This window comes from Panthera tigris, chromosome C1, assembly GCF_018350195.1.
Source record: "Panthera tigris isolate Pti1 chromosome C1, P.tigris_Pti1_mat1.1, whole genome shotgun sequence".
Classification (NCBI taxonomy): domain Eukaryota; kingdom Metazoa; phylum Chordata; class Mammalia; order Carnivora; family Felidae; genus Panthera; species Panthera tigris.
Window position 1 is genome coordinate 95,135,439 of NC_056667.1, and position 9,811 is coordinate 95,145,249.

At 41.7% G+C, this 9,811-nt stretch overlaps 1 long non-coding RNA gene across 17 annotated transcripts in view; it reads right to left on the bottom strand.

Annotated features, from left to right (window-relative positions):
• The window catches only part of LOC107179081, a 44,951-nt gene extending 40,898 nt beyond the window's left edge, over positions 1-4,053 (bottom strand). For 14 of the 17 annotated variants that reach the window (XR_006221808.1, XR_006221814.1, XR_006221800.1 and 11 more), the window contains exons 1-2: positions 3,277-4,053; positions 2,989-3,180 (exon numbers count right to left, since the gene is read on the bottom strand). This is a non-coding gene — a long non-coding RNA (uncharacterized LOC107179081). The remainder of the gene's footprint in view (positions 1-2,988; positions 3,181-3,276) is intronic. The other 3 variants (XR_006221805.1, XR_006221802.1, XR_006221815.1) reach the window with 3 other exon arrangements.
• Between the last annotated feature and the right edge of the window lie 5,758 nt (positions 4,054-9,811).

A 9,811-nucleotide genomic window follows, 5' to 3' on the forward strand; every position in this document is an offset into this window, starting at 1 on the left:
GAAACTCTTTGTAAAACATATATCTGATAAAAGGTTTGTGTCCAGAATACACAACAGATCTAGAAACTCAACAATGCAAACAACCAGTTTTTTAAATGGGTTAATGATTCGAGCTGACACTTCAACAAAGAAAACAGCTGGAAAATAAATACTACATGAGAAGATGCTCAACATAATTAGTCATCAAAGAAATGCAAATTTAAAACCACAGTGAGGTACCACTAAAAGTCTATTAAAATGTCTAAAATTCAAAGATGGCCATACAAGTGTTGGCGAGGACGTGGAACAACTGAACCTTCCATGGTTCAACCATTTAGAAAAACTGGCAGGTTTTTTTTTTTAAGTAAACCTATTTCCTGCCATATTCCAAGATATTTACCCAAATGAAAAGACAGAACAAGACCATAAAAGACTTGTATAAGAATGCTTATAGCAACTTTACCTGTAATAGCCCCAAACTGAAACAACCCACAAGCCCATTATTAGCAGCATGGAGAAACAAATGGTGGTACATCCATACAATGGAGTATTACTCAACAGTAAAAAGGAATGAACTACTATACGTACAACAATATGGATGAATCTCAAAATAATTATGCTAGGTGAAAGAAAGTGGAAGAATTATGTGTAAAAAAAAAAGAGTACATTTTGTATGATCCCATTATATAAAATTTTAGAAAATGCAAACCAATCTATAGTGGCAGGGAACAGATCCGTGGTCTCAAGAGTTAAAGAGTGAAGAGGCAAGAAAGGGTGGGAAGGAGGGAGTACAAGGGATCACAGGGAACTTCTGGGGTGACAGGTATGTTCGCTATCTCGATTGTGGCAACAGCTTCATAAATATGTTTAAAACTCATAAAATTTGTGAACTTAATTATGTGCTGTTTATTGTATGCCAATTATACCTCAATAAAGCTTGAGAGAGAGAGAGAACACTCAAGAGGGAAGATGTAACTTTTTATTACAATATCATACGAAGTAGAAAAAGTCCCACTTTGATTCCACCCCACAAGACATTTAGTGTTTTGGGATGGAATGATTCTAGAAGGCCTAGACGGCTGAGCCCTCCCTCAGATCCTTGAAACAAACTCTTCCTTTCTTACAACACCTTCACCTTACTGCCTGATGAATGTCAATGCATCTTTCAAGCCCTACTCAACTTCATCTACCCCTTGAAGCTCTCCTTGTCTTTTCCAAGCAGAGTTAGTCTGTGGCCCAGTCTGTGCTCTCCCATCACCTGAGACTCTAGTAATATACCCCCTCAGCATTCTAAGATGTAAGATTTGTGGTTAACGGTTCCCAAAGGATCCCAGAGGTCCACAACTTAACGTGATTTGTCATTTTCCCAAGGCACAAACTCGATTCCAGCCAGCTATGAGGTCCCCACAGAAGAGGAATAGCTGAGACAATGAGTAAGCCCAGCCACCACCCACCTCCAGGCCTTCCGAGCCCAGCCCAGTTTGGTTGGCCTCTCCTTGTTATAAAAACTATTTTTTCCCTTTGTGAAGAATGGGCTGCCCAAAGAAAAGCTATCAGCTTGTGATGGAAATGATGAGTGAGTGAAGCAGTCCAAGAAAGGGATGGTTCTTAGCCAGAAAACAGCTTTATAAATTACTTTAATCTTTTATTAAGAATCTGGAAGCATCACTTAAAAATCTTAGTTGTACTTTACAGCATTTTATGGGGAGAAGTTATATACTACAGTGGCATTAACAGGATTGGAAATTTGAAAAAGCTTTGGGCCTTGCCCCTCAATAATGTCAAAAGCTCCCAGTAGTTCTAGTGAATACTCATCACATCGCATTATAATTGTACATTTAGCCATCTCTCCTTTTGTCTAAGAAGCACAGTAGTAGAGCTAGATTTTCTGGGCCCAGATCTCAGTTTACTTTATAGCTGGGTGACCTTGACCAGCTTACCTGACCTCCGTGTGCCTCAACTTCCTCATCTTTAAAATGACAAGTAAAATAGTACCTGTCTAATAGAGTTAATTTAAATGATTAAATATGGTAATACATAAAAAGCACTTAAATCAGTGTCTGACCCATCCAAAGTGCTTGATAAATGTTAGTAATTAGTTTGAGAGTTTCCTCTAAGGCAGTGTTTACATATTAGGGACCTTTTCAAAACTGCCTCATTCTCCAGTGGCTCGTGCAGTCCTTGGCACAAGGTATGTGCTCAACAGAAGTTAAAAGAACAAGTGAGTGAGTCAGTGAGTAAATGAGGTGTGGCTCTGCCATTTTGTTCCCACAGTTGAGATCTCTTTATTTCTGGTACAGTGGGGGCATTTTGACACCACTAATGTGGCCAATATCCCCACCATTACCATGTCTGCCACCACTATGCGTTTGCAACCATTGGAAATTACGGTATACCACTAAGAGGGGCAGGAGGGGCAGGGAGGATGATGGCAGAGGATCAGAGAGGGCCTGTGTTCCCCCTCTGGCCAACGTGGTAGAGATGAGGACTCGAATCAGACAAAATGTTCAAGAGATATGCAAAGTTGCTTTGGGATTCAGCTAGCACCCTTGCCCCCCTAGAGTTAGTTCTCTCTCTCTCTCTCTCTCTCTCTCTCTCTCTTTTAATGTTTATTTATTTTTGAGAGGGAGAGAGAAAGAGAAAGAGAGCATGAGCAGGGGAGGAGCAGAGAGAGTGGGAGAGAGAGAATCCCAATCAGGCTCCACACTGTCAGCACAGAGCCCAACACCCAGCTCCAATTCATGAACTGTAAGATCGTGACCTGAGCCGAAACCAGGAGTCAGACGCTTAACCAGCTGAGCCACACAGGCGCCCCTCTCCTAGAGTGAATTCTCAACACCACACCCAGAGTGACCCTGTGAAAACCCCAACTGAATCATGTCACTCCCCTGCACAAAACTCTCCAATTCCTTCTCATCTTACTTGGAAGAAAACTCCAAATTCTCACAATGGCTTACAAGGCCCCACGTGTTCCAACCTGTGTTACTTAACCTGTGTTACATCTCTTACCTTGCTCCTTCTTGCACACTCCACTCCAGGCTTCCTGCTGGATACTAGCCTTCTTGCACTACCTCAAACTCCCCCAAGGGAGTCTTTGCACTCGCTGTTCCCTCTGCCTGGTATGCTTTTCCCCAGCAATTCACAGTTCACTCTGTCATCCGTCAGGTCTCAGCTCAGATGCCAGGCTTTCTGTGCCCACCTCTGCAAAACCCCATGAGAACAGAGACTTTGTTTTATGATTACTCCATCCCCAACATCTCGCCCCTGCCTGCCACATAGTACTCAGTTATTACTTACTGAATGATTAGATGAATAAAACCCCAGGAATCCACTGGTTTCTGCTTCTGTTTCCCTCCCAGGGCAAGTCCTGCCCAAGGGGAGGCCTCTCCCAGCAGTGAACTGTGTCCTAAAGATGACTGTTGCACCCCAGCAGAATAAGTGGATAAAAGTATATTGTTGGAACAAGTGGGAGTTGCTGATTGTATAACAGTCTGTTGGGGAACCTCGGGGGTCCCTGGCTTGACAAAATGAATGTGCATTTGTCAGTGTTTTCAAGAAAAACTATAAGGTATAAGATGTTTGAAAGACAAAAAGTATTGATTACTGTAGTCCCTTAAACAGCTGAAGTAATGGAGGAGGATATGTAATGCAAAGAAAGAAAAAGAAAGGAAAAACCTAAATCTGTGATGACATTCTCCCTGGGGGAGTGCTTAAAAATTGCATTTTTACAAGTTTCCTGAGTGATTCTTAAGTAACCAGCTTAGGACAGGTCCCTAGAAAAGTTTTTTGGAGATTTAGTCAAGTATAAGCCCACACATTACAGCAGGAAAGGCCTGGGCTATTAGAGCCAAGCAGGCCTGGGTTCAAATCCTGCCATTCCTACTTTTTATCTGGGGAACTCTCTGTTAGTACTTAACCTCTCAAACTCTAAGGTTCCATTTCTAGTTAGAAAGATAAGTACATCTACCCGGTCAGCCTGCTGTGATGATGATGTTAAACAACACGTGTAATGGGCCTGGAGTATGGCAGATACTTAAGAGATGGTAGTTTATTGTTGTGCATTCTGTTTCCCGAGTGCTTATACCTCCCTCCCATGTTCCATCGCAAGTTGGCATTCTTACCCCTCCACTCTATGACCTCACAGAGGTGAAAACATACAGTCAAAAGGGTCAGTTCTTCTGCAAATAAGAAAGTTTTCTTTCCTAAAGGTCCTCTTTCCTCCTCTAGAATAGATCAAGGAACATATTTTTGCCACTAACTACCCCATTAATCATTAACAATAAATTCTTATATTTTTACAGTCTTCAGTCTGCCAAGGCTTTCACCTATAAAGCGTGAGAAGGTGGGACAGGCACCTTTATCACTCACTCGCAGAGGTCTGGAAGTAGCCTGTGTGCGTGGCCAGAGTGTGGGGGCGCCGGGACTTAGAAGCCACAAACCCTGTGCACTCTCCATTAGGCTACATTCCCCACCGTCAAGACCTCAGGACTCAAACCCTGAGGCCAAAGAGGAAAAAGAGGCAGGGGGCATCCATCTCCTGTTGCTTCCTGCTCCTCTAACGAAGCAACATGGCTGTGGAGTGACGGCTGGAAAATAAGGGGTTAGCAGAAGTCCATCTCCCAAGCTTGGCCGCGCATACCCCAAAGACTTCATTCCTCGGAAGAGCCGCTCCCGTCTTGCAGCCACAAGGCGTCTCTGCCTTCTCATTCCACCCAAAGCTGCCAGCCTTCCGCAACTCCACACCCCCACCTGCTGGAGACTGCCTTGTGCAGAGCCTGACCGGCCACAGGCCACGTTGGACAGCTGCTCCCTGAGAGCCCCCCACACACCCTTCTGGGGCTGCTTTGGGGGCCAGAACAGGCCAGAACAGGGGGAAGCCCTGCTATTTCTTTCCCTGTCTTACTGTAAATCTTAATCCTTGATAGTGGGTGAACTCGTTGCTCTCTCTGACCTTCAGTTTCTCCCAAGTAGTAACCAGAGGAAGATTCAGCCCTGACTTTCCCCGCCCTCCTAGGGTGAAATGGGATAGAATAATAAGACACCCACTCTGCCAGATGGAAAGAATTGGGGCTTTGGAGAGGACGCGGCTATAAATTTCAGAGCTAGGGGGATAAAAGCAGCAGCATTCCCAGTAAACAAATGGAGAACCAAAGTGAGCAGCTGCAAAAGAGACTTTATTTATTCACGGATTTACACAATTCCTCAGATACATTAATTGAGCACCTACTCTGTGCCTACCAAGTGCTGTGATACATGGATGAAAACTCAGTTGCTGTACTTTGAGTCCTACAAACTGCTCATCACCTTTGCCCTTTCCACCTTCACGTTGCTGTTTGCCTTTTGAATATTTTCCCCTGCGCTCTTAGTAACCCTCATTCCACTATACGCAAATTTTACATCCACAACACTCTCCAAGAACTTTCCATATATCCTCCTTCTCACAGTAACTAAAACCTGGCCTTACCCCAAGGACATTGGTTCCCTTGCAGCCCTCTTGCATGAAAGTGGCTCTTGCTCCCACGAGTTCCATTTTCCAGCCAAGAAGGGTGCACTTGGAGTCAGCAGTCTCCCACCATCCCTTGCCAGTTCCATGCTATTACTCTTCTACTCTCATTTAAAGTCCTGCTCAAGCTGCATGGCTCATTGCCTTCACCTCTTGCTGCTATCATTGACCCTGGCCCACACCATGCTGAGGACTCTCCCCAGTCACCACTGTATTAACTCCCACCACCATCCTGAGACAAATTGCTGAGGCCAACTCATCTGACACCCTAGCCTCCCCCAACCTTGTCCTGATCACTTCAAATAACTTTTCAAGGCCACAATTGGACCATTACTAGCATGGCTCCACCTCCCCCCAAATTACACTTCAACGTCCCACTTGGACCATGACCTTTCCAACTCTATTCTATTCCTCCTACTTCATTCCTTGACCTCACTGAGTGCCAGCACTTTAACCCTTTTATGGCCTCATAAGAAGAGAAGTTTATCTTCTCTCCTCCACTCAACCCCAGGGCTCAATCTTTCAAAACCCACGCTAGACCTCTGGTCAATAACTTGGATGATTTCTCATCAGCTCCTTTAATACCCTTGCTCCCTTTTTCTTCTACTCACAAGTCCTGGAAAACCCTGACCCTGAGTCAGTTCTAAAACTGCCTGCCTTGCTTATAAGGCTGGATTTCTGAGTTCTGGTAGAGAAAATTGTATACTCCAACACAAATTGGTCTTTTGCGAGGTTCATCGAGGGCTATTACAAATCTGCCTCATTCTCCCCAAGCCTTCAGCAGATAGCTTTCCTCCTACTTCATGGAGAAAATCAAAGCCAGCAACTCCCTCAGCTTCTCATCCCCCCTTCCATCATAAATATAGTCAGACACTCACCATGTATCCTTCCTATGGTCTCCAGGCTCAAAGGATCCACCTGGGTCTGAATTCTCTTCCATGTCCTCTCCATTGCTGACATTTCTATTCCAGTATTTTATTGGTGTATCAGTCAGGATTCACTCAGGAGACAGAAACCACACCCCAATTTGAACAGGGAAATTGTAATATAAAGAATTACTAACTATTCCAGGGGATTACCTTCCAAAAAGAAAGAGAGAGCTCTATAAAATATACATTGCCTGATACAGAGACTGTAGGATTTGGCAATGCAGCGAAAGCTAACTAATCTGCACATACATAAAGGCAAGGAAAAAGAGAGAAATACAAATTGCCAATGTCAGGAATGATAGAGGGAACCACTGCAAATTCTACTCAACTTTAAAGGATACAATTTAAATATCTCACAACTTTGTTTGTCAATTACACTTCAAGAAAGCTGGCCAAAAAAAGATGGGAAGTGTACAAATTCCTTGAAAGACAAATTACCAAAGCTGTCATAAGAGAAATAGAAAATATGAATAGCCCTTTTATCTATTAAACCAATAGAATTTGGGGGGCACCTGGGTAGCTCAGTCAGTTAAGAGTTCGACTTCAGCTGAGGTCATGATCTCGTGGTTCATGAGTTCCAGCTCCACATCAGGCTCTGTGCTGACAGCTCGAAGCCTAGAGCCTGCTTCGGATTCTGCGTCTTCCTCTCTCTCTGCCCCTCCCCTGCTCATGCTCTGTCTGTCTCTCTCCCTCAAAAATAAACATGAAAAAAAATTTTTTTTAATGTTTTATTTATTTTTGAGAGAGAGAGAGAAACAGAGCACGAGCGGGGGAGGAGCAGAGAGAGAGGAAGACGCAGAATCCAAAACAAGCTCCAGGCTCTGAGCTGTCAGCACAGAGCCCAACGCAGGGCTCAAACTCACAAACTGTGAGATCATGACCCAAGCCGAAGCTGGACGCTCAACCGACTGAGCCACCCAGGCGCCCCGAAAAAAAATTTTTTAATCAATTGAATTTTTAATTTAAAAACTTTCTACAAGGAAAACCCCAGGCCAAACAGCTTCACTGATGAATTCTACTTATCACTGAGGGGGAGAAATGATACCAATCATACTCAAATTCTTATAGAAAGTAAAATGGGAAAGAATTATTACCAACTTATTTTATGAATCCAGTATTACTCTGATATCAAAGCCTGACAAACACATTGCAAGAAAATAAAATTGGCCCAATGTCTCTCATGAATGTTGATGCAAAATCTTCAACAAAATATTAGTACATAGAATACATAAACATATAAAAAGCATTTTTAAGGGGATAATACATCATGATCAAGTGGAGTTTATCTCAGGACTCCAAGACTGATTTAATGATCATTGATCACTGTAATTTACCACATTAAGAGAGTAAAGGAGAAAGAATTATATTATCATCTCAACTGATGCAGAAAAAAACATTTGGTAAAATTCAACATCCATTCCTTGTGAGGCTGTCAGCAAACTAGGAATAGAAGAAACTTTTTTAGCCCCAAAAAACACATCTACAAAAAGCCTACACCTAGCATCCTACTTAATGATGAAAGACTGAATTCTTTCCGCTCTCAAGATCAAGAACAATGCAAGGTTCACTTTTTTCACCTCAACTTAACATTGTAATAGAGTTTCTCATACAACAATAAGGCAGGGGGAGGGGTTTGCTAGGGAAAGAGAGAGAACACATGCAGTTTCTGAAGGAAGAAAGAAAACATGCCATATTTACAGATGACATGATTGTGTATATAGAAATTCCTCAGGAATCTACCCCCACCACGTGAAAACTAATAAGTGAATTGAGCAAGGTCACAGGATACAAAGTCAAATATCAAAAATCAACTGTTTTTCATAGACTATGAATAAATTGTTGAAAAAAAAATCTAAACTGTAATGCCATTTGAAATTGCATCAGGACTTCAATTCTGATCAAGACGGGGTAACAGGACAGAATGTACTCTCCCACCTGAAACAACTAAAACACCAGACAAAATATATGAAACAACAGCTTTCCAACATTAGACGTCAGGCATTACACACAGTGATCCCTGAAAAAGAGGAAACAAGCAAGATGAGCCCCTATGATAAAACCCAGCCAGAGCCAACAAGTCTCCCTTAGTTTAGGAGATCATTCAGGGAGTCCAAGGAGGCCAAGTCAGCTAGAGTTCACATAGAAGAGCATCAGAGATTAGAGAGCTGCACAGAGAGAGAGAGAGAGAGAGAGAGAGAGAGAGATCCAGCGATCTGCAAAGGGTGTCCCTCGAGTCATTGGTTTGATTACTGATCAGCATATTCAAGTCAGAAAAATATTTAAAGCTGAAGGAAAAAAAACACCTGAAAGGAGTAAAGGAAAAAATCCTCAGTGTTTGCCTACCAGCCAAAGTTGAAAACCTCATAATTTATAGGTTACCAGATAGAGTATTCAGAAGGATATTCAGTAGTGGGCAATTAGCCTTAGACAATAAGCAGTTCTGGCCATCCCTAACAAAGCGAACCTCAAAAGGACCAGTATCCAAGTAACTTAACTATGTCCCAGAATAATACTCAAGTATATTTATGGGAATAGAAAAATACCCAGCACCCAACAAAGTAAAAATACATAATGTCTAGAATCCAATAAAAACTCACAAGACAAAAAGCAAACAACAACAACCACACACACACACATACACACACACACACAAACTAAAAGACATGCAAATAAGCAGAAAAATAAAATCCATAATTAAGAAGAAAAATCAATGAAAACTGACCTAGAAATGACATAGGTGATAGAATTAGTAGACAAAGACATTGTAAGTTATTAAAACTATATTCCATATATTCAAGAAGGTAAAGGAAAGATTGAGCATCTGGAAAAAATAACCACGGCATCAGAGAGCTGTGAGACAATGTCAAATAACCTGTTATACATTCAAGTGGACCCTAAAGAAGAAAAGAAAGAGAAGTCATAAGAAATATTTGAAGAAATAATGACCAAAACTTTTCCAAATTTTATGAAAAGTGTAAGTCCACAGAAGAAACCCCAAGCAAGAAATATGAAAAACCAAGGCACATAATAAAAGTGCATCAAAACACAAAGTACTTAGGAATAAATATAACAAAATATATGCAAAACATATACATAGAAAAACTAGAAAACATTGGTGACAGAAACTTTCAAATACCTTAAGAAATGAATGGGAAGATACAATATTCTTAAGATGTCAACTCTTCCCAAAGTAATTCTGCCCAGCATAACTCTAGTAAAAATCCAAGCAGGTTTTATTTTATAGAAATTGACAAGCTGATTTGAAAATTTATGTGGAAGTTCAAAGGACCTAGAATAGCCAAAACAGTTTGGGGGGAAAAAAAACTTATATAACTTGACTTGAAGATTTATTACAAGTACAAGATTATTACAATAATCAATATAATGTGATATTGCAGTT